A 26,768-nucleotide genomic window follows, 5' to 3' on the forward strand; every position below is an offset into this window, starting at 1 on the left:
GAGGGGGGAGAGATGTTATTGACCTATTTCATGTTAATTGTACCTGTATGTAACATGGATGAATGTAAATTATTTTTTTTATATTTTATTTATAATAGGTGAATAAAGTAAGGAACGGTATTATTATTATGAAAAAAGCAATTCACCTTCCGTCAACATTGGAGAGGGGAGAGAAGTTATTGACCTTTTCCATGCGAATGTACCTTTATGTAATATGGATGAATGCAAATCAATAATTTTTAGTTGAATAAAGTAAGGGACGTTATTATTATTATTATTATTATTATTATTATTATTATTATTATTATTATTATTTACGATAGAAGCAATTTAAGGAGTAGGTATTGTCAGATATTATGTGGGTAGAGCAAATAGGGGGAATTATTTAAATGTGTATTATTATTATTATTATTATTATTATTATTATTATTTACGATAGAAGCAATTTAAGGAGTAGGTGTTGTTAGATATTATGTGAGTAGAGCGAATAGGGGGGAATTATTTAAATGTGTATGCTCATTCAGGTTATTGGCATTAGTATTTTTTGCGACGTAAATTTCTATTGCTTCTTTTATATTCAAAGATTTACTTTTATTTTCGAAGTGTAAAATTTTTAGATCAGTGTTGATGTCTGTGAAATGGTGTGAACAGTTGTAGATGTGCTCCCCGAAGGCTGAATGCCGATTATATCTGATCGCGTTTTTGTGTTCTTTGTATCTTGTATGGAAATTACGTTTTGTTTGACCTATGTATGTGGCGTTGCAGTTAGGTTCTTGGCACTTGAGTTCATACACTCCTGACTTTGAGAAAGGGTCCTTTTTGTTTAAGTTGCACCTGCTGAAGTGTCTCTGTAGTGTGTTATTCGTTCGAAAAGCTACTTTAAACCTTGTTTCTTGAAAATGTTAGCTACTTTGTATGTGTTATTGTTAACATAGTTGAGAACCACGTAGTTTTCTTTGTCGTGTGTGGTGCTTTCCCGGCGACTTTTCTTATGTTTATTTAAAAGTTTAACCACTGTGTCTGGAGGATGGTTGTTTTCTTTCGCGATTTATTTAATTATTTGCATTTCTTCATTGAAATCTGTTGTGCTCATTGGTATGGAAATAGCCCTATGTATCATTGTATTCAGTCCTGCTATTTTGTGTGTGTATGGGTGGTTCGAGTTGTTGTCAATAGTGTGTGACGTCTGAGTGGGCTTTCTGTATACTTTGTAAGATAGGTTGTCATTATTCCTGTTGATTGTGATGTCTAAATAGTTTATTTTCTTGTTATTTTCTGGCTCCATTGTGAAGCTGATGGATTTGTGTAAAGAATTTAGAGTGTTTAATAACTGGTCTGCATTAGTGACGTCATTATCATATATGCATATGACGTCATCCACAAATCTGCTCCAATGTAAGATTCCTTTAGAAAGCTGGCCCATTAAGAACATGTTTTCGAAGTTATTGAGAAAAATGTTTGCTATTATACCTGATAACGGTGAACCCATGGCTAGCCCTTCTGTTTGGCAATAAATTTTGTCGTTAAATGCAAAGCAATTTTGGTGTAGTGTTGTTCTAAGAAGGTTAATAATTTCTTTGGTTTCTTGTAGAGAGGTGTTTTCCTTAAGAAGGTTTTCGATAATTTTAATGGATTCATCTATTGGTATGTTGGTGTACATGTTAGTGATGTCAAAGGATATCATACGTGTGCTCTCTGTTATTTTAAGTTTATTTAATTCTTTAATTAGTTCTAGGCTGTTTTTAATTGATCTGTCTCCTTTAAGTGAAATTTTCTCTTTTAGAATGATGTTCAGTTGTTTGCTTACATTGTAACTTGGCGCATCTTTATAATTTACTATTGGTCTAATGGGACAAAGCTCTTTGTGTATTTTGGGCAGGGCTCTTAGTGTGGGGAGTTTAGGATTTTTGATTATGAGGCTTTCTTTTTCTTGTTTTGTAAAAATTAAGTCTGTTTCCTTGATAGCTTGCTTTATTTGGTTTTGAAATTTATTTGTAGGGTCACGTTGCAATTCTTGAATACCGTTGTTGTTGATGAATTCTATTGTTTTTTCTATGTATTCGTCTTTCTTCATTATGACTGTTGTGTTACCTTTATCCGCTTTCGTGATGATAAGGTTGTCATTTTTAATTTTGTTCTTAACTGTTTTCATTGCCGAGTATTGAGTGGCGTAATTCGGTTGCTTAGTGGAATTTTCATGTGCGATTATTTTTAGGGCTTCGTTGGTGGCTACGTTCTTTATTATTTCTATTTGTGGAGAGAGTATTTTGTCGCAGGCAATTTCTACGTCAGTGATGAGCTGTTTTATGTTGTTTTCGTTATGACGTTCCTGGCAGTTGAATTTGAGACCTTTCTCTAGCAGATCTATTTCATTCTTTGAAAAGGTAGTGTCTGATCTGTTAATTAATCTAGGGTGAAAATTCGCGAGTTTGTTGTGCTTAGCGTTTTCTGGACTTTTCTGTTTAATCATTAGGTTACGTATTTTATTGTCAATAACCTTCTGTTTCCGGATTGCTTCCTTTTTAATGTAATCGTGTAAAAAGTTGGAATAGGACGTCCATTGTGTGCGGTGCCAGAAGTTGCTTAGGTTTAAATGGATGCGAAGAATTTGTTTATTGATTTGCTGTTTCTTTATGTACGCGAATTTGATTTCGTTTCTGATCCATAGTAACTGTGAATGAGATGTTGATATTTTAGCCGAAGTTGTTGTGGGTTTAGCTTTTATGGGTATGTACTTAGGAACGAGCTCTAATTCTAGACATTTCTTATTAAATGTGATTGACTTGTCAATGTTCATGATTTTAATTTTAAGTGATTTGAGCTTTTTGGCTTCGTAATTTGCCTGACTGGCCGAATAATTTGTTAAAAATGAAGCCATGTTTTCCAGTGTTGACTTAGTTAAATGTAACAAAGGCTTTTCAGTCTGTCAAACACATAGCAAATACAATGTAAATTAAAACACTAAAAGCATATCTGTAAAACACACACTAACATACAAAGAATGACATGTTTCGTTCTACAAGAACATCCTCAGATTCTATCAAATCACTTAAAATAAGCTTATATATGTACAGTATTGTTTACGTAGCGTAAACTTGTCAATGATAGAGAGATAAGTGATAACATGAAACAGTAATGACAAAAAATAAATTATATACAATTATAATATAGTGAAAAACTTACGTATTTATCTAGACTGCCGATGTTAAGTCTGTTGTCACCAAACACTATTTCAGGACTGTGGTCATGAAAAGTTTGTGGTGAGCCACGCTGTGCGTGGAGAGGGGAGGGCAGAACAGGGAGGGGCCTAGTAGATCGATGTGGATCTTTTCATGACCACAGTCCTGAAATAGTGTTTGGTGACAACCGACTTAACATCGACAGTCTAGATAAATACGTAAGTTTTTCACTATATTATAATTGTATATAATTTATTTTTTGTCATTACTGTTTCATGTTATCACTTATCTCTCTATCATTGACAAGTTTACGCTACGTAAACAATACTGTACATATATAAGCTTATTTTAAGTGATTTGATAGAATCTGAGGATGTTCTTGTAGAACGAAACATGTCATTCTTTGTATGTTAGTGTGTGTTTTACAGATATGCTTTTAGTGTTTTAATTTACATTGTATTTGCTATGTGTTTGACAGACTGAAAAGCCTTTGTTACATTTACTTAGCCAACAGGTTATTGGTCCATGATCAAATAGGGTCATGGTGTTAACGAAGGTAAATCTGATACCTTCAGATATCAACGGTTCTACCACCAAAATGGAAGGGTGGTCAAAAGTGACAAATATTATGTAATCATTTTTCAGGAATAATTTGCCAAATTACCGGCAAATCAAGGGTCAACAGATTTTGATTGTGTGTAAAAATTTAATTTGATTACTTAAATAAAATGCTCCTTTAGCATTTGCTAGGAAACAGCTCCAGGTTCTTGTTCTTGTAGAATAGTAAACCCTTGGTGACCGTTTAAATATCCGTCCCCATTCCTAGGACGGAGCCTTCATAAATTCCCTTTGATCTGAATATATATATAATTTGTGTGTTTCATGATGAGCCTTAAAGATAAAGATTAGAGTGTCCCGTTCAACCCTGTAGTATTGATTGGATGGCGCCCTTACATTTAGTTTGAGATCTTATATCTCAAAACATTATATTTTTATTGAGTAGTAGTTGCGATGGATTCGGACCGTAACACTCCCTGAGATAAATGCTGGTTGGGACTCAGGCTTTGAGCGGGTACATCATGGCGCCCAACGTGGGGCTGATTGCATCATGCTTGAGCAACGTGTGACTTTAATTTAATTTTTGCAAGAGAAAAAAGAAAAAACCGGAACTTTGTTGCATTAGCGACGACATCATGTCACACAAGTAAGGGACGGATTCCATAATAGTTAGACCCAATCGTGGGACTTAAACATTTAGGCTGATTATATGATAGTTAAACCCAATAGGGGTAGTTGAATTAATTATAGACCGCATCACGGTTATGCGTTGTTGGGAGGCATTTATTCAGATCTAGAAAGGTAAATCTAAATAGTGATGGCATCATCTAGTGTACGAGATGACCCCATTGTTATAATAGTTTGTTTATTAAATTGGATGTTTACATGTCATTTGATTTTCATTTATTTATTCGGTCATTGTGTTCTGAAATTTATTAACATAGCATAGGCTAGTAGTAATTTCCGAACGGGACTCGTTTTAAAGGATGATAGAAGTAGGTGTTGGGCTCATCAGTTAGTAAAATATTTTTTTTGTAAAATTTCTGATGCGTTTTATATCTGCGAACGTGGAGGCTCCACACTGTGGTCACCAAAGGGCAGTAGGAGTATATTGTAGGAACAAGGAGAATATGGTAAAATTTATACTTGGTACCAGACTCCAAGTTCATACAGGAATGAGAACTGGAACTGTCGACGAGAATTTATTAATTTCAGATTTAAAGCTACGAGACGGCTGTGTTATGTCAAAAATTTCTAGGTGGTGTTTGACATAACAGTTTCAAAATTGATTTTCTATATGTGTCTGACACGTATTTATTCTGGATGGAACCAAGCAAGATTTGTTGTCCTTATGCTACTCGTTGTTTGATGCGAGTGATTGAATATGAATTGTGGTAAGAAAATAGAAATTTAATTCGAGTATTGAACCGTTAGATGATAGGACCTTGACCAACTGTTAAACGTAGTACTGTAGGGCGAGGAGCCGTTTGGCCCTAATTTGTTATTATATAAATTCAGAATGTCTGATGTAGAGGGGGAGATATCCCAGGATGGACATGTAGGAGAGGAAGAATCACTTACGATGGCGGATATGATGAGGGCTATGGCTCTTCAATTTAAGTCATTAGAAAAGTCTAATGAACAGTCAAATAATTCTTTGAAACAGTCTATGGAGCAAAATAATGATTCCTTAAAACAGTCTATGGAGCAAAATAATGATTCCTTAAAGCAATCTATCGAACAAACTAATAGGTCTATAGAACAAAGTAATAAGTCTATGGAGCAGAAATTTGAAGAAATGCGGATTACTTGTGATAATAGTAAGATGGAGTTAGTGAAGCAAATAAGTGAAGTGCGGACCGCGTGTCAAAATTACGAACGTGAATTTACCCGAGGGCTAGACCAGGTACGCGAGGCGTGTCATAAGACGAAGGAGGAAATGAAAGAACATTTCGATTCAAGTCTGATCCGAGTGACCGAGAGGGTAGAGCGAGTTAGGTCCGAAGCATTGGAGGATCGTAACGAAATCAGGGAAACGCTCGTGGCAGGACTCAATGAAATCACGACCCAGATGTCAGCTGATCGTGATGAGTCAAAGGTCCAAAATGACAAAATGCGACAGGAGTGTCGGCTAGGACGGGAGGAGATTAGGTCTCAGATCCAAGGCCATATCATTCAAACCGCACGGAAAACTGACGAAGTAGTGAAAAACGTGGAAACGCTACGTACTGACCACCAACGTACGGAAGCGAAGGTTTCGGTTCTGGAGTCAGAAGTTGAATCCATCAAAAATAATCGTGAGGTTTCAACCAAATTAGAGGATGCAGGAGTCCGGATCGAAAGTCTAGATCACAGGTTGGAGGCTTGTGAAGATATAAATGATAAGCTGATCAAAGCGACCGAAGCACTTGAAATACGGGAGCAGGAAACCGAAGAGTTGGAACGAAAATTAGGCATTAAACTGGAAGAGTGCGTAGAGAGACAGTTTAAGACTAAGTTCATTGCGGATGTCAACGCGGATAAAATAGATGAACTGAGGAAGGAAGTTGAACTGTTAAAAACGCACGAGGACAGGTCCGGTACTCGAGACTTTAACCTAGAGTATAGGGAGTTCGAGACCCCAGAGAACAGAGGGTTGAATAGGATAAAGGAGGAAAACTTGGCAGCTGATACGACAGGTTCGAAACTCCACATGGGAGACGGATCATCGTCGGCTTCTGCGAACCATGCGACGTCTCCTATAGTTCATTTTATTAGGATGTCAGATGACAAACCTCCCAAGTTCGATTCTCGAGGGCAAATCACACCAAAATGGTTCATCAGGGAGATCACGAATTACATCCAAGAGCACAGAATACCTGCCGAAAAACAACTGCGGACAGTGGAAAAATTTCTGGACGGAGCGCCAGCGATTTGGTTCAGGGCGTATCTTTACACCTTTGATGACTTCATGGGGTTCCGCCAAGCCTTTTTACAGAAGTATTGGAGTATGAAGTCGCAGCAGAATCTCAGGTTAGAGTTATACTCGAGACGATACTCTACTTCTGCGCCAACAAAGTACTCCGAGTACTTCACCGCACAATTTCATAAAATGCGCGAGTTGGACAATCCGGTCTGTGAGACCGAGCTCATAAGTGCTATTGCGAAGCAGTTGCCGTTTGAAATTCAACGAATGCTGATTGCTTCCAATGTACGCACTGCAGTACAGGCGGAAAGTTTGTTAAGGCAACTTGACCAGACGACCCATCACGGAAATGGTAGGCACCAAAGATCGTCAGAGCCACAAATTAATAATATTGAGATGGGGACAAGCCCGAAAACAGATTCCACTAGAGATCAGAGCACGAACACCAGTCGTGAATTAACAACTTCTAAGGGGAGAGCGTATGAACAAAATTGGCAACCTAGACCATGGAACAACCGAGGGACATTTCAGGAGAATGGAAGACCGCAGTACCGGGGAAACTTCCAGAGAGATAGGGGATACCGAGGATATGAGGGAAGGAGGAATAACAGTCGACCTTACCCGTACACAGGACGGAACCCAGCCCAGCATACAGCTCGTCAGAAGCCAAATGACGAATTGGAGGATAGACATCAGGAGAGCAGGCCAGATATTGATGAAATCACTGGAAATGGAAGGATGCCATAAGGAATCAAGGCGGAAAGGAAGACAGGCCATGTAGTGTGTGGGATCGTGATAAAGACAAATCCTACATAGAGGCGTCCATACAGAACATGGAGGAGCTGGAGCAGGAATCGAAGCGGTATCTTGAAGATTACTGGAGTAAAGAGGCTCAAGGCGTTCGCAAAGGGGATAGGAACGCGTCCTGCACGGACAGATCACCGAGGCTTCAAAATGAAGGTGGTTGCTCGCTGAATCCAAATGACCCTAGGTTCATCAACGAACGTCAACTAGGGGCCAGAAGAAAAACTAGACAGTTTGAGTAGGAGACGAGGCGGATTGAAGAAGGCGGAGAAGACGAAGAAGACGAGGCAGAAGAAGAGGGGGAAGATGAAGAAGAAGATGCCGTAGGAGAAGAAGAAGCCATGGAAGAAGATGTCCATATGATCCGGCCGACACCAATAGCCAGACCATGTTCAGAATGTGGAAACCTAGACAGCGACATCCTGGAGTTCATAGCAGTGATTCGTCAGATAGAACAAGAGAACGAAGCACTTCGAAAGGAGAACCATCAACGACGGAACGAGATTGTTGAAGCCAAGAAACTGCTTGAGTTTAGAAGGATGTCAGAAATTAATTGATGACGCTATAGTGATTCCAAAGTTATTAAAAATTTCATGCATGCACAAAATTTTTAAACGTAGCGTGGGAAATAATGCACCCTGGTGGGGGTATGATAAGCGTCATGCAATTGTAATTATGATGAATTATTGAGGAATATATATTTCATGTTCAGAATAAGTAGTATCTTACTGTACAGACAGTAAGAACAGGCCAGGCCGAGATGGCAGGTTTCACCATACCACAGACTCTTGTCTCCAGTGAGATTAACAAACACAATGGGGGGACAGAATTAGGTTTCTCAGAATTTGTCACAACAAGGAAAGAGAGAGGCTAGCTTGTTGCCAAAGTTTTCCTAGCCCGGGGCAGTCTTGGTAGTAGCAACAGCGCAGGGAGCCGTGTGCAAAATTCTGAGAAATGATGGCGAGGTATCTCCATGTAACTAGCCGGAGTGGGACACGGGGTTGGCACTAGAAGAAAACAATATGAGCCTTCCCGGTCACGTGGTCAAGGTGGACCAATGGAAAAATTCACTTGACCAAAGCAAGGTGACAACTTCGTATTGTAAGAAGCACTAGCGAGGCTAACTCCGTGGATTAAACTTATAGAAAAAAGTCAAGTATCGATTCACAATAAAGTGGAATTTAGGAACCTTACTATACCATAAAACTGATATAAAGTTAATAATTGCGGGAGATTGCATGGTGTAATTCTGAGAATTCATGGACGCTATTCGTTGATTGGCTGAAGGCAAAGGACGCCACAATAGAGCGCGAAACCCCGAGCCGGGTTACGGCTGCTAAATTCGCGAATATATCCATTACCAGCGAACGATGATAGTTGAGAATTGGTATAGAGCATTTGAGAACATAATTACATCATTGGATCATATATTTAAGCCACCGGCCAAACCGCAAACTGTCGTATGAAGATATCGGGACTGTGCGTTCCAAGATGACCTCCGTTGAACTCGGAAGAGAGGGGATACAAGTATAAATATGAGGTCGTACACTAGGACGGAAGTACTTCTGACAAAGTGTTCGGGCGGATACCACGCCCGTGGTACGTGACTACTTTTTACAAAGCGTTCGAGCCGTGACTACGCCAGGGGTGCGAGTGTGTACTTACTCATGGAGTAGAGTTCGAAGTATTATATTGTTACATAGTACAGTGATTCATGACGTGATGTAGCTCATAGTACAGTATGGAGCAGTATACTAGTATGAAGTGTTTTAAATAGACAGGACTCAGTAAAGCATAACTTACGGAGTGTGAGATTCTACCAACCGATTAGGAAGTGCGTTACATGAGAACGGTCACGAGGTTTATGTCACCTAGTAAACAGTCCATTCTAAACTGATACCTGGTCAGCTACACGAGCGTGAGACGGGAAATTCAAGTGCGCGCACGGGCCGTTGTAAAGGGGATCCCGAGGTATCCCATGTTCCTAGTGTCCGGGAAAGGAATGAAGAATGTAAATTTACATTAAGTGGGCTAGATACAAGGCCGAGAGTGTAAAATTTGTGAATAGAATTTAGGGTGGAAATTATTCCAAAGTGCAACAGTTAATTTATTTGTTTTTATTCAGAATGTGTAAAGTTGGAAAGGGTCAAGGATTAATTCTTCAAGCTGGCATGAATACCAGCGAGATGCATTGCTAAAAACCGGAGGGGCTATGGCTTCTCGTCCGGTTTTAGCAGACTACAATGACAGAGTTGAGTACCTTTTAATGTATTAATAGATAGCTATCGTTAGGGGGAGGAAATCATATTTTATCATGGTAACTTGATTGTGAAACGAGCCGTTACGGCTCGTATAAATTCAATGATAGATAGACAAAGGGACAAATTAATATGTAGATTAAATCAAGCACTCATCATAATTTTGATTATTAAATAGAGTATAGTAGGGTTGAGTTGTTCAGGCAAGTGCTTGAGTTGTTTGCTATGATTATGGAGCACGTTTCACATAAAGATAATGCAAATATTCATTTAGAAGTGCTTCCAAAGTGGGTTTCCGTTATCGGAACTTTTATAGATATTAAGGCATGTTGTTAAGATAATCCAGAGGTAGGATTGCCAAGTGATTTAAATTGTTGTGGGACGGAATGAAATCCATTGAGATGTGTGTAAATATCGCGAAGTTCGCCAGTGGACAAAATAATAATAGTCTGTACAAGTGTCGATGTAGGACATTAGAATTTGGTAAGGTGTAAAGGCGTGTTTAATAGTAATCTTTGAGAATAAAGGCACGGGCCTAGTTGGATAGTATGATTGCAAATTAAAGTAATTTAAATGTGGAGATCACCTGTGCCGTGAATAATTATAATTTGTGCAGTGAATCCGGTTTTAACACTAAATGTTTGATTTAACGCTTTTTTTTGGACTCCATAATAATCATAAATAATTTTGGTAGAAACGAGATAGGCACTTTTATAATATGGTCACGCTATGTTTGAGATCCAGAGGGATTTGAGCCAAAGGTTGAGATTTGGAGTGTTGTGGGACAGAAATCCGGCCCGAAATGAAAGTGAATTGTACTGGTGTTGATGAAGAAATAGATGGATCTTAAGGCCCACATAGAGGTTGTATTTATATACCGGTGTATTGAGTGGTAGAATAGAGTCCACGCACCGAGGGTTAATTGGTGAAAATGTTTTGAAGAGTTCCAATGGATAAATGGACTTCAAAAATGGAAAAAGGAAGGAATAATTTAACACTTGCAGAGAATGGAGGTATTTGCCCAACTGCGAGGTGTTATGGGATTTGAGAATTGTCTTAGGAGCATATGGTCTCCATGTATTAACGGCAGTACGAAAATGAGGTGGCGGATTCGAACCCTAGTATGTCCTGACCGATATGAATTCGGATCTTGGTGATTTCTGTTTGGGAGAGAACGTATGTGACCAAATTATAAAGATGGGGAATAAAAATAAAGATTCTCGAAAGAAGTAATAATAATACTCCAAGTAAATCATATCTGGATTGATTAGTGCCAAAATAAATAGGAATTGTAAAAGGGGTTATGCGTTAAACAGATTAAGAGTGGACTACCGTGTAACAGGCGAAAATAATATTTAAAAAAATAATAATAATAAAAATAAAAATAAGTACTTTTTTTTAGAAGAATTTACTTTTTTTTATTTTGAACATAATTATGATGTTGGGAGTTGAAATGAACAATTTGAGATTTTTAACTAATAATAATAATAATGAGGATATTTGAAGAAGGAGAAGAAGAATTATCAACGAAGGTACTTTTATTTATTTCAGATGAAAATAAATAAAATCGCGAAAAGTTGAAATATTAGTCCGAGGATGATTACGGGTTACGATAATCATGATCTCCACAGATAATAATAATAATAATAATAATAATAATAATAATAATAATAATAATAATAATAATAATAATAATAATATTTAATAAAATAATTTTTTTGTTTTATTAAAAAAATTTTTCTCTTATTATTTCGGACGATGATGATGGATGATACTAGGGAAGTCAGCTGGCGAATTAACGGAATAATGTCAATTGGTTGTAAATAATAAGTTAAGTTAATATGTGTAAATGAAGGCAAATCCCTACATCTGGACCATTAGGTTAGAGTCCCTTTGTCGTATTCCTTCAACTAACGATTAGCATATCTTGGTTAGGAACCCGGGGAGAGTTTGTAGTTTCCCGGGTTGGTCTCATCTCAATTAAAGTAGAGGCGATAACATGGTCCATGTGATCGCGCCTACTTAGCCAACATTTTTTTTTTTTTTTGTTAAAAATGAAGCCATGTTTTCCAGTGTTGACTTAAATAAATGTAACAAAGGCTTTTCAGTCTGTCAAACACATAGCAAATACAATGTAAATTAAAACACTAAAAGCATATCTGTAAAACACACACTAACATACAAAGAATGACATGTTTCGTTCTACAAGAACATCCTCAGATTCTATGAAATCACTTAAAATAAGCTTATATATGTACAGTATTGTTTACGTAGCGTAAACTTGTCAATTATAGAGAGATAAGTGATAACATGAAACAGTAATGACAAAAAATAAATTATATACAATTATAATATAGTGAAAAACTTACGTATTTATCTAGACTGCCGATGTTAAGTCTGTTGTCACCAAACACTATTTCAGGACTGTGGTCATGAAAAGTTTGTGGTGAGCCACGCTGTGCGTGGAGAGGGGAGGGCAGGACAGGGAGGGGCCTAGTAGATCGATGTGGATCTCTCCTATTGGATGATAAAATCGGGTAGACTATAGAGTGGAGAGGGGGGGAGAGATGTAGGGCGGAGCGGCTGGAGCGCTGTGGAACTTTCCATCAACATTGGAGGGGGGAGAGATGTTATTGACCTATTTCATGTTAATTGTACCTGTATGTAACATGGATGAATGTAAATTATTTTTTTTATATTTTATTTATAATAGGTGAATAAAGTAAGGAACGGTATTATTATTATGAAAAAAGCAATTCACCTTCCGTCAACATTGGAGAGGGGAGAGAAGTTATTGACCTTTTCCATGCGAATGTACCTTTATGTAATATGGATGAATGCAAATCAATAATTTTTAGTTGAATAAAGTAAGGGACGTTATTATTATTATTATTATTATTATTATTATTATTATTATTATTATTATTATTATTTACGATAGAAGCAATTTAAGGAGTAGGTATTGTCAGATATTATGTGGGTAGAGCAAATAGGGGGAATTATTTAAATGTGTATTATTATTATTATTATTATTATTATTATTTACGATAGAAGCAATTTAAGGAGTAGGTGTTGTTAGATATTATGTGAGTAGAGCGAATAGGGGGGAATTATTTAAATGTGTATGCTCATTCAGGTTATTGGCATTAGTATTTTTTGCGACGTAAATTTCTATTGCTTCTTTTATATTCAAAGATTTACTTTTATTTTCGAAGTGTAAAATTTTTAGATCAGTGTTGATGTCTGTGAAATGGTGTGAACAGTTGTAGATGTGCTCCCCGAAGGCTGAATGCCGATTATATCTGATCGCGTTTTTGTGTTCTTTGTATCTTGTATGGAAATTACGTTTTGTTTGACCTATGTATGTGGCGTTGCAGTTAGGTTCTTGGCACTTGAGTTCATACACTCCTGACTTTGAGAAAGGGTCCTTTTTGTTTAAGTTGCACCTGCTGAAGTGTCTCTGTAGTGTGTTATTCGTTCGAAAAGCTACTTTAAACCTTGTTTCTTGAAAATGTTAGCTACTTTGTATGTGTTATTGTTAACATAGTTGAGAACCACGTAGTTTTCTTTGTCGTGTGTGGTGCTTTCCCGGCGACTTTTCTTATGTTTATTTAAAAGTTTAACCACTGTGTCTGGAGGATGGTTGTTTTCTTTCGCGATTTATTTAATTATTTGCATTTCTTCATTGAAATCTGTTGTGCTCATTGGTATGGAAATAGCCCTATGTATCATTGTATTCAGTCCTGCTATTTTGTGTGTGTATGGGTGGTTCGAGTTGTTGTCAATAGTGTGTGACGTCTGAGTGGGCTTTCTGTATACTTTGTAAGATAGGTTGTCATTATTCCTGTTGATTGTGATGTCTAAATAGTTTATTTTCTTGTTATTTTCTGGCTCCATTGTGAAGCTGATGGATTTGTGTAAAGAATTTAGAGTGTTTAATAACTGGTCTGCATTAGTGACGTCATTATCATATATGCATATGACGTCATCCACAAATCTGCTCCAATGTAAGATTCCTTTAGAAAGCTGGCCCATTAAGAACATGTTTTCGAAGTTATTGAGAAAAATGTTTGCTATTATACCTGATAACGGTGAACCCATGGCTAGCCCTTCTGTTTGGCAATAAATTTTGTCGTTAAATGCAAAGCAATTTTGGTGTAGTGTTGTTCTAAGAAGGTTAATAATTTCTTTGGTTTCTTGTAGAGAGGTGTTTTCCTTAAGAAGGTTTTCGATAATTTTAATGGATTCATCTATTGGTATGTTGGTGTACATGTTAGTGATGTCAAAGGATATCATACGTGTGCTCTCTGTTATTTTAAGTTTATTTAATTCTTTAATTAGTTCTAGGCTGTTTTTAATTGATCTGTCTCCTTTAAGTGAAATTTTCTCTTTTAGAATGATGTTCAGTTGTTTGCTTACATTGTAACTTGGCGCATCTTTATAATTTACTATTGGTCTAATGGGACAAAGCTCTTTGTGTATTTTGGGCAGGGCTCTTAGTGTGGGGAGTTTAGGATTTTTGATTATGAGGCTTTCTTTTTCTTGTTTTGTAAAAATTAAGTCTGTTTCCTTGATAGCTTGCTTTATTTGGTTTTGAAATTTATTTGTAGGGTCACGTTGCAATTCTTGAATACCGTTGTTGTTGATGAATTCTATTGTTTTTTCTATGTATTCGTCTTTCTTCATTATGACTGTTGTGTTACCTTTATCCGCTTTCGTGATGATAAGGTTGTCATTTTTAATTTTGTTCTTAACTGTTTTCATTGCCGAGTATTGAGTGGCGTAATTCGGTTGCTTAGTGGAATTTTCATGTGCGATTATTTTTAGGGCTTCGTTGGTGGCTACGTTCTTTATTATTTCTATTTGTGGAGAGAGTATTTTGTCGCAGGCAATTTCTACGTCAGTGATGAGCTGTTTTATGTTGTTTTCGTTATGACGTTCCTGGCAGTTGAATTTGAGACCTTTCTCTAGCAGATCTATTTCATTCTTTGAAAAGGTAGTGTCTGATCTGTTAATTAATCTAGGGTGAAAATTCGCGAGTTTGTTGTGCTTAGCGTTTTCTGGACTTTTCTGTTTAATCATTAGGTTACGTATTTTATTGTCAATAACCTTCTGTTTCCGGATTGCTTCCTTTTTAATGTAATCGTGTAAAAAGTTGGAATAGGACGTCCATTGTGTGCGGTGCCAGAAGTTGCTTAGGTTTAAATGGATGCGAAGAATTTGTTTATTGATTTGCTGTTTCTTTATGTACGCGAATTTGATTTCGTTTCTGATCCATAGTAACTGTGAATGAGATGTTGATATTTTAGCCGAAGTTGTTGTGGGTTTAGCTTTTATGGGTATGTACTTAGGAACGAGCTCTAATTCTAGACATTTCTTATTAAATGTGATTGACTTGTCAATGTTCATGATTTTAATTTTAAGTGATTTGAGCTTTTTGGCTTCGTAATTTGCCTGACTGGCCGAATAATTTGTTAAAAATGAAGCCATGTTTTCCAGTGTTGACTTAGTTAAATGTAACAAAGGCTTTTCAGTCTGTCAAACACATAGCAAATACAATGTAAATTAAAACACTAAAAGCATATCTGTAAAACACACACTAACATACAAAGAATGACATGTTTCGTTCTACAAGAACATCCTCAGATTCTATCAAATCACTTAAAATAAGCTTATATATGTACAGTATTGTTTACGTAGCGTAAACTTGTCAATGATAGAGAGATAAGTGATAACATGAAACAGTAATGACAAAAAATAAATTATATACAATTATAATATAGTGAAAAACTTACGTATTTATCTAGACTGCCGATGTTAAGTCTGTTGTCACCAAACACTATTTCAGGACTGTGGTCATGAAAAGTTTGTGGTGAGCCACGCTGTGCGTGGAGAGGGGAGGGCAGAACAGGGAGGGGCCTAGTAGATCGATGTGGATCTTTTCATGACCACAGTCCTGAAATAGTGTTTGGTGACAACCGACTTAACATCGACAGTCTAGATAAATACGTAAGTTTTTCACTATATTATAATTGTATATAATTTATTTTTTGTCATTACTGTTTCATGTTATCACTTATCTCTCTATCATTGACAAGTTTACGCTACGTAAACAATACTGTACATATATAAGCTTATTTTAAGTGATTTGATAGAATCTGAGGATGTTCTTGTAGAACGAAACATGTCATTCTTTGTATGTTAGTGTGTGTTTTACAGATATGCTTTTAGTGTTTTAATTTACATTGTATTTGCTATGTGTTTGACAGACTGAAAAGCCTTTGTTACATTTACTTAGCCAACAGGTTATTGGTCCATGATCAAATAGGGTCATGGTGTTAACGAAGGTAAATCTGATACCTTCAGATATCAACGGTTCTACCACCAAAATGGAAGGGTGGTCAAAAGTGACAAATATTATGTAATCATTTTTCAGGAATAATTTGCCAAATTACCGGCAAATCAAGGGTCAACAGATTTTGATTGTGTGTAAAAATTTTATTTGATTACTTAAATAAAATGCTCCTTTAGCATTTGCTAGGAAACAGCTCCAGGTTCTTGTTCTTGTAGAATAGTAAACCCTTGGTGACCGTTTAAATATCCGTCCCCATTCCTAGGACGGAGCCTTCATAAATTCCCTTTGATCTGAATATATATATAATTTGTGTGTTTCATGATGAGCCTTAAAGATAAAGATTAGAGTGTCCCGTTCAACCCTGTAGTACTGATTGGATGGCGCCCTTACATTTAGTTTGAGATCTTATATCTCAAAACATTATATTTTTATTGAGTAGTAGTTGCGATGGATTCGGACCGTAACACTCCCTGAGATAAATGCTGGTTGGGACTCAGGCTTTGAGCGGGTACACAGGGAACCTCTTGTCCCCCTTCACATTGAAAGAAAAATAGCACTCAAAATCATTGCAAACCGGGCGAGTTGGCCATGCGGTTACGAACGCGCAGCTGTGAGCTCGCATCTGGGAGACAGTGGGTTCGAACCCCACTGAGGGCAGCCCTGAAGATGGTTTTCCGTGGTTTCCCATTTTCACACCAGGCAAATGCTAGGGCTGTACCTTAATTAAGGCCATGGCTGCTTCCTTCCCATTCCTCGGCGTTTCCTCTCCCATCGTCGTCATAAGATCTATCTATGTTGGTGCGAGGTAAAGCAAATAACAAAAAAAAAAAAAAAGTCATTGCAAGTTCACCCTCTGATAACGGCGGTCTCGGAGGCATCTTGAAGTGACGTTGTCAACATGCAGAACATAGGAAAACTGAAAAATAGCTTCCGGGCAAACCAAGGTCACGGGCATTCCGTTTCACAACTGCCCGGGGCCAGTGTACTGTGTTCTTTGCGCGCGTGATTACTACTGAACGCGGCAACACTGCACCCAATTTCACCACCCGGTCCGGCGAACATAAAACCTCCCTTCAATATTACTCTTCATAAATTCGGTACTACACTGTACGGCTACAGTTGTTGTAGTTTCTGATAACCATCACTGCGTGCTTCAAATTAAGCCCAAGTTTGCTGCTGTACGTTTATCCTGGGCTGAGAAAGAGTTGCTTTAGAAAAATGATAAGAACGTTTTTCGGGGTGGTTGAAAAAATTGTAACTTGAGTATTACACTACAAATACATGTGGTTATAACATATAAGAATTTCATTAGAATCAGATAAGTCGTTTTTCTTGTTTATATTGCTAAGTGAGCGCTTCGTAGAGAAGCAGCCAAAAACCCGGGCAATATTTATTACAACCACAAATAAAAAACATTTAATGAACGTCGAAAACAATGCGTCTTATATATGCTAATGTAGAATTAAACAAGGAAAATATTGGTATAGCTCGAATTTTCATAGGCCCACTGGTTCGTTTGTAATTAAAGCCTAAACTTGAGTGTCCATAATAAAAAATCCGACTAGTAGTCGAGCAGCTTGTGTCCTTCCTCCCAAGTCTTACCAGCCCAAACTTTGCAACAATTCTATAACGCTACTCTTTTGTCGGAAATCACCCGAGCAATTTGAGCTGCTTTTCTTTGGATTTTTTCCAGTTCCTGAATCAAGTAATCCTGGTGAGGGTCCCATTCACTGGAACCATACTTTAGTTGGGGTATTACCAGGGGCTTATATGTCCACTCCTTTACATCCTTACTACAACCCCTAAATACCCTCATAACCATATGCAGAGATCTGTAAACTTTATTTACAATTTCATTTACGTGATTACCCCAATGAAGATCTTTCCTTATACAGTATTAACACCTAGGTGCCGACAGTGATCCCTACAAGGAATTTTCACCCCATCAACTTCTCTGCATGGATTTATACCAAGGTAACTAGAATATAAGGTAGGCTACTCCGGCGGTTGAAGCTTCCATTGGCTGGAGCGCTCTGATGTCACGCGGTATGAACGATAGCGAGTAAGGAACACAGTCGCAGTAAAGCAAGGCTGTGAATTCTCGTGCGTGTGAAACATCTTCTCAATCTTTCATCAAATAATAGCCTGGTTTAGTCCGATTCGATAAGTAACGGCACTTCCAATAGATTTAAAAACGTGAAAATGCGTTAAATTTCGTCACATGCTGAGCAGGTAGAACATCAACTATCAAATACATGACATATAATACGATCATCATCATCATCATCCGTTTACCCTCCAGGTTCGGTTTTTCCCTCGGACTTTGCGAGGGATCCCACCTCTACCGCCTCAAGGGCAGTGTCCTGGAGCTTCAGACTCTTGGTCGGAGATACAACTGGGGAGTATGACCAGTACCTCGCCCAGGCGGCCTCACCTGCTATGCTGAACAGGGGCCTTGTGGAGGGATGGGAAGATTGGAAGGGATAGGCAAGGAAGAGGGAAGGAAGCGGCCGTGGCCTTAAGTTAGGTACCATCCCGGCATTCGCCTGGAGGAGAAGTGGGAAACCACGGAAAACCACTTCCAGGATGGCTGAGGTGGGAATCGAACCCACCTCTACTCAGTTGACCTCCCGAGGCTGAGTGGACCCCGTTCCAGCCCTCGTACCACTTTTCGAATTTCGTGGCAGAGACGGGAATCGAACCCGGGCCTCTGGGGGTGGCAGCTAATCACGCTAACCACTACACCACAGAGGAAGACATATAATACGATAAGAAATAAAATATTGCCATGCAACTCAAAATAATTAATTTATTTCCTGATGAAGTAAATATTTAGATTAAATGGCATAGGAAAATATGCATCATATCGACATCATTATGGAATTATATTACATTATTAAAACGTACGTGTCAGGAGACTTAATTACTTGATGAACCAGCCCAAAGCTTAGCCTTCTTATTGGCATATTTTCTCAGTGCTAGCTCCTTACTCTTTGCATGAAAATGCCATATCCTAATAAATGTCCTGGTTCTTACGTAGAGACAAATTATTTTGTCATGGAATACTGGAAATTTTGACTTAATAATAGGAGTAAGAGTTTTCCCTTTTTGCATCTGGATAGTCTTACTATGAAACACACCAAATTAAATTTCGAACTGGGTTATATTTTTTAACCACTCATGACTGGGATGTGTGAGGCCCCCATTTGAAATAACCGAGATCCAGTAACAGGTCTCTTCTCGCACGACATTTTTGTCTCTTTCTTCGTATTTACTATATATCGGATCACGGATACTGTATTATTTCACGAGCTTCGAAATATATTCAGAAATATAACTTATCAGCACATAATAATGTTAATGTTATTGGATTTTACGTCCCACTAACTATGTTTTTGAGCACCTTCACCACCGGACTGAGACAGGATCGAACCTGCCAAGTTGGGCTAAGAAGGCCAGCGATATACCATTTGCGTTGCTACTCAGCCCGGCTATTAGCACATAACAATAATTATAGAAAATATTATTTTCATTCAGTCATTTATATCTGACACCTTTTTACCGTACGAGCTGTAATAATGGAGATATTCAAGACTTTATTACAAAGTGTTTCAATACCCAAGCATTGCTGACGAGGAAGTATTGTTATGCCATCACAGTAGCAAACTAACTGGCTATGATGGTTGTTGTCGTTATTGTCTTTATAATATGCGAAATAATAATAATGTTATTTGTGTTACGTCTCACTAACATTTACGGTTTTCTGAGACTCGAGGTGTCGTAATTTTGTCCCACGGGAGTTCTTTTACGTGCCGACAATTTATAGTGCCACACACGTTTCCATAATATGTTGACTGCATTTTAATCAGTACAGTGGTTCTACTTCAGATACTGACAACACGAACACTGTTCACGTAGTGAACCACTATAAAATTACTATATATCCATGATCCGATATACAGTAAATACGTAGAAAGAGTTAAAAATGTCGGTCGGTCTGTCACTTGCTTTCTTGGCTTACGCTGCGTGAACCATCAACGATAGACCCCAAGTGTAAGCGTACGAAATGTAGAGCATTGAATCCTCTACAAAAAAGTCAACGATGGCACATACCTATTTCCAACCGGCTGCCCTCTAGAAGCGATTTTATGCTACAGTCCGCGGTAAAAAATGTAACTCCTTAAAATTAAATAAATATTTCGATATTATCCTCGAGTTCCTCATCAAAATAAATTGTTTGACCTCCTCCAGTATTTTATAAGGATTACAATAACATTATTTGCATGAATGGTTCAGAAGTTATGACCATTTTAGACTGTAGTGGTAATACGTGTCAGCAGGACGGGCGACCGCTGTCTCATACCACATGACGTCACGCAGAAGGCGGACAGGGAGAGAAACAAGTGAGCGGGATGCGGGAAGAGACCCCTCTGGATTTATACATCTAACAATGAATAACGGTTCTTAAACTTTATTTAACATTTTAAAAATGCAATACTTTTGTTTATATCACGTTTTGTTTGCTTGTAATTTTAAATTTTTGATTTTTTTCCATGGATATTACAGTAAGACGATATTCGCAAGGATTTCTGTGTGTAACAAGGGATTACAGTCCGTAAACGTATTTTTCCATCCACTTCAAAACTGCAAACCGTTTAATTTGACCATTTCACGTTTTCTATAATAAATATTTGATTATTTTTGTAGGAATTTTCAGCTAAACAGTGTTCTGTTTCTGTGCACAGAAAAATTAGTGTTTATCTGTAACTTTTTTCTTTTAAATTACTGACAATTTGTAACCATATTGTAAGCAATAGTATGAATTACAACATTTGATGTAGGTATAATAAAGAGGTACATAAAAGCCAAAAACTGATGTCCTTATTTCCAGGAAAATTTAATGTGATACCGAAGCACTGATACATTAATACCATGTTCTCTATAAGCACCCCAAAATTATTACCAAACAATATTCAAAACAAGAACATCGGGGGTAGGGGGATTTAGGTGCAAAACGGTGTTTCTAGTTGGGGTCTAATCAGAGACTTTCATACAAACAAGGAATTGGTTCTACTGCAAACGCTACTTTGCATGTCGATATTCTGTTACAAGTGCACCTTTGCATACCAATGTTCTGTCAAATGGAGTGTCCATCCTTCTGAAATCCAACCACCTCTGCCGGATTTGTACCCACGATCTTGGAATCCGGAGACGACACACTAAACTGATACTCGGCTTAGGGTGAAAGCGAAACCCATTATTAGAATGACGTTTCGAAAAATTAATTTATTTTGAAATCCCATTCATTTTTACCTTCGTGGGATCCTCCATGGATGCTGAAGAAGATTAATTTTTGTAACCGGTTTCAAATGTGAGAAAATATGAAATTGCAGGAAATGGAAAAGGATGATAAATTGTCCCTTATCGTGAAACTTGGATGGGAGACATCATTGAGTTCATAAAATTACATTTTTTTCTAATTACGACGCACAGTATATAATACTTTTCATCGGATTGGAAGGCATTTATTACAGAATAAATTCGTCTGCCGAATTATACCATTAAATTAGAAAATTTGTTCCGGTGTATCGCATGACATGCAGAGTTGAGATTTCATTGCATGTTGCTAGCCCTAAAGTAGAGACTCAACCCCGTCACTGCCGTTCTAGCTATGTAATTTCAAATCAATTAATTATATAATGGTATGTAACTGCCTTCTTCACATGGTGATGGCTCACGTGATGATGTCTGCGAGCATACGACGTTTGGTTGGCAGGATGTGTTTACGCCTAAAGTTAAATTAGTTGGCTCTTGTGAGAAATACATTACGGTACATTTATCACCTAAAGAATGTTGTTTTCATTGTCATGATGGAACAGTAACGTATATCAAATACAAAAGAAGATATTTGCCCTTTAGAACCCAAATAATTGTTACTATATAGGCCTACTTTTTTTTTAGCGAAAACCTATCATTGTACAAATACGAAAATATGAACATTTTTCTTGATTAGTGTACTTATTTCTGGCCATATGGCCCATCCTTAAAAAAACAGGACGCTAAATATTAACTGAATCAATATGCGTAGGCTGTAACTTAATAAAGAAATGTGTATCAATTTCTTTCAAGAACAGGGAACTTCTTTTGAAAACATAATTTTTCATGTCAGGAAGGACAAATCATTTTGTTTAAAAAGTTGTGTGTATCATAAAATAAAAAATGGTGTCAGGCTGTCACTATTCTAACAGCCGCAAGGTTTTGAGGGTTTCGTAGACTTACTTATTAGAAATAAAAGACAAATTATTATTATTATTATTATTATTATTATTATTATTATTATTATTATTATTATTATTATTATTGTTCCGGGGTTTATCGCGGATCGCAGAGGTGAAAAAAAACTGCTGGGGTGAATGGGTCTAACTACAATATCAAAGTTAATTTTAAACTTTAACAAAGGTTATATTTCTTTAGAATTTCAAAAATCAACAAATAACAATATAACAGGTACATTTAGCAATTTTGGAACAAGTCAAGGAAAATACAATATTAGTGAATTCGACAGGTCCTGGGCTTCGAGCCCTTCGCTTTACAATGCTTGAGCTCCCAGCTCAAATTTACAATTTAAAGAAGGACAACTTTAGTAAAGGGAAGAAATCCCCTAATTCAAAGAGCACTTGCTCTTAAATATGCAATATCTAGCCTCCCAGAAGAACACTTTACAATTACACAATTTTAGAAAGAGCTAACAGGCTCTCCTTTTCCTTTCAGCCTTCTCGAGGCAACATCAAAAATCGTACACTCTCTGGCCTTCCATGGCCCAACTTACAATGTGAAACAGGGGTATCTTATACCCAACTTACAGGGCCTTCGCGGAAAAGAACAGGTTAAGTAAAATGGCCCAAAACGCAAACTAAATGGAGGCGTACAGTGCTCCAAGATAGTGAAAACCAAAAAACCTAAGGGGCACTAGGCCGGTGAAACAGGGGCTATTCCCAAACTACTGAGGTGACTCGTATAAGGGTAAATTAATGCATTACGGAAAGGAAGAAAAACAGTTACAAACGTAGTCTCCTCAAACCGAGATGAAGGGGAGCTCGAGAGGGTACGTCACTCACTATCCCCGATTTATAGTTAAAGATTTTATGAAGTTATTACATTAGCCGGCAGAAAGTTACATTTTCAGAAAAGTAGGTTCCATAATTGATGATTCGGACCTTTCCCTCTGGTTAAACTGCGGAGCTAGCAAGAAAGAAAGAAAGATTTTACATGGCCATTACCTTGTAGAAGCTCTAGCAGCTGACGAAGAGGCCTCCCGCCTCCTGCTTGACACACACGCTCAGTAAGATGACGATCAATTGGCTAAGAGACGTGAAAATCCGCAGTTTATAAACCCTCGGGGAAAGTTCGAGACCATTCAAGATTAAACTAGCCAAACCCTCTCATTTTATTGGGTGATTTAAAAGTTACACTCAAAATCGAAGAAGACTGTGATTGGTAGAAAATTAATTACAGAAATTGGGGATTGGCTGGATTCAAAACTGGCGGGAAGAAAAGATAAATATTGCCAACCCAAAAATAAATGAACATCAATTAGTAAAAAAAAACCTTATGAATACAAAACTTCTTTAAATCAAAAGTTTTTCACTTCGCACCAGGGTGCATGATCATTGTTTTAGCAGTGACATCTATGGAAGAATGTCCAAACTTCTTGATAAATGGTAAACAAAACAAGTAGAAATACAGTCAGTTCAGGAAACTTCACAATAACAAATATCATATTTTAGTGGTGACATCTTCTGAGTAAATTTATAAGTTAGTCTAGTTTCAATTTCACACTTTCACCATTAGAGGAGCTCTTTTAGGCTCTAGATTTAAATGCGCGGCGTTGGGGTGTACCACCCGGTACAATTATTATTATTATTGGTTTAAGCCCACTAAAGAGCGCTGATGACTAGTTCTTCCTCGATGCCCTTCTTCGTTCCCAATATCTCTTGAGCCCTGCTGATAATTTCTCCTTTCTCTCCTGTGAAAGGGGCTTCCGACTTCGAGGAACTCTAGGTGGTGGGGTCCAAGACTGTACCATAGCACAAAATTTGGAACGATCTTCTATATCAATGTCTGAAATCCCAGCCGAATCGAAGTCCTTCTGTACTTCATTAAGCCACAGCTTCCAGTCTTGTAGCTTTTAACCAAAGAGAAGATCTTTTTGGTAAGCCTGTTGCCGTCCATTCGTTATAGTTGTCCGTAGAACTTAAGCCTCCTACGTCGCATGCTGGTATTGGCTGATTCTAACTGTCGATACAGTTCAGAGTTCGATTTAAGTCTGTAGGTTCCACCTGGGAGCAATCTCTGTACATGAATTTTCCTGAGGATACGTCTTTCTGCTTTCTGTAGACAAATATTATGAGGAAAATAAATTATATTCAATAGAACTTGGAATGTGTTAATAACTCTGTGTAGTATGGGTTTATGACATGAGAAATAAGAAACATGATTTAGGAGATCGGGAGTAATATTACGAGTAATTTTACGAATCCTTATCAAATCTTTCTTTTCCATTATTACATTTGTTAATCTGTACAAATGAACACGATGTATTTACGACGACAGCTAACTTCCAACTGAGCGCACGAGTCATCACAGCGCCATCTTACAACGGAGTAATCGTGTGACGTTACATTTTTAGCACAAATTTTGCCCGATTTCATGAAAACTACGTTCGAGATTTTTGTGTAACAGGTATCCCCCGCTCTTATCTGTCAAATGAGACATTAAACATAATCGTAAGCTAAGCACTACCCAAATACTAAAAGCATCTTCAAATTGTTCTTTCCACGTACCCGTTGTCGAGGAAATCCAGTCTACGATGAAAAGGGAAAATTGTAAAATTACACACGGGAACAGCAATAGAATTTGTATTACTGAAACTACGGAACTAGCACGTTATTTTAAAGACGCCAATTTTATCAGAAATTGAATAAAATATGATTACTGTGCTTGTTACAAACAAACACACTTCTATACAAATTATTACCAAAGCATGATGATACTTTATACTACTCTGTAATGAACTTACTAACTGAGACTGGTATATTTTGTTATTTTAAAAGTAATATTAAATAGGACACTGGTGTTTACTGGAATAAGTAATTACATGTAATTTTTTTTTTCAAACTGAGCTTTGTACGTACCTCTTCAAACCTTCTTAACAAATGAAACAGGTAAGTCAAATGCCACTCATTTAGGACTATTTAATTGCCAGAGTACATAGCTGTGCGATGTAAGATGCAAAATATGTGAGGAATAAGGAGTCTCTGTCAATGATTTTTATTCTGTGTCTCCGTGTAAGAATTTCTTAAAACTTTTTCTGATGTCCGACTGGTGTCGTTATGAACCTACCAGTTAAAGAGCTAACGATCGTAAGACTCGCCATGCAACGGGAGAGGAGAATAGAAATAGATTTTCTATGTTGAATAATAATAATAATAATAATAATAATAATAATAATAATAATAATAATAATAATAATAATAATAATAATAATGTAAAACTCTCCAGCGTGTAGGAATAGAACTCCAAAGAATTTCTTCTACACGTCAGAAGCCATTGATGGAGTGTTGTTTCACATAAATATTCTCAATTAATTATAAGCGACCTCAGCCGGCTGATGTCGCTGTTGATGATGATACGTCTGTCGGATAGAGAAATGAAATCTTGAGCAGACCCCTTGGTATTATTCGACAGGAGTAGGCTATGTGCCAACACCGCGTTTCACCCTTTCCCTTCCTACTATCATATGCCACACCATTCATTTAATCACACAAACTCCTCTGATAGGTAGATATCAGGAAGGACATCCGGACGTAAAAACTCGCTACAAAGATTCATCTCACGTAATACCCAACCCTGTGGAGGAACGGGACAAGGGTTGGACATACATAAGCGACCTCAGCCAGGATCGAACTCGCTACCTTGCGAAGGCCAACGACTAACTGACCGTTGACTATGCTATCCCTCTGAAGTCAGAGAGATGAAGAACGAATATAACAACATCTTTAATAACCACATGCCTTCATGGTTTTGTAATTTCCTTTATGCTCTTAATATTTTAATATGTTTCCTCTTATGTTCTTATTTGATAGATTTACTTTCATTTATACTCTAGTGGACTGTATGATGTAGAACGAACATTTGTAACGGAAGGCAAGGTTTCCACCGAAAGCCTTCCTGTGCTGGATTAACGTTGAACTACTTACAAAATAAAAGTATAAATTTAACAGAAGAAACGGACAACATTATGATCATAAGCACTGCAGTATTACGTTATTTAACACATATTATATAAAGTATGATCAAAACTACAAACAAAGAGGACATCAAAATCATGTCGTAAGGACAGTCGCCATAAAAGTAATATTGAAAGGATACAGTCTGTTTTGAGGACAGAGAATAACATCGAGAATATTTCCCAAATGCATGTTGAGCAATTCTATCTTACTAAATGTGTTTAAATGACACATCCCCTCCTAAACCACTGGAGCAATTTGAACCAAACTTGGTACACTTATTACCTACGATCTGGAGACGAGCACTGTGGGGATAAGCCATTCCTACCTCACTTAGGGGCAGGGGTCAGGGGGGGGGGGCAAGGCACCAAAATTATCGAAAAAAAGTGTTAAATCCACGGTTTTCGGGGTCAGTGAGAT

Source organism: Anabrus simplex, chromosome 1, assembly GCF_040414725.1.
Source record: "Anabrus simplex isolate iqAnaSimp1 chromosome 1, ASM4041472v1, whole genome shotgun sequence".
Classification (NCBI taxonomy): Eukaryota; Metazoa; Arthropoda; class Insecta; order Orthoptera; family Tettigoniidae; genus Anabrus; species Anabrus simplex.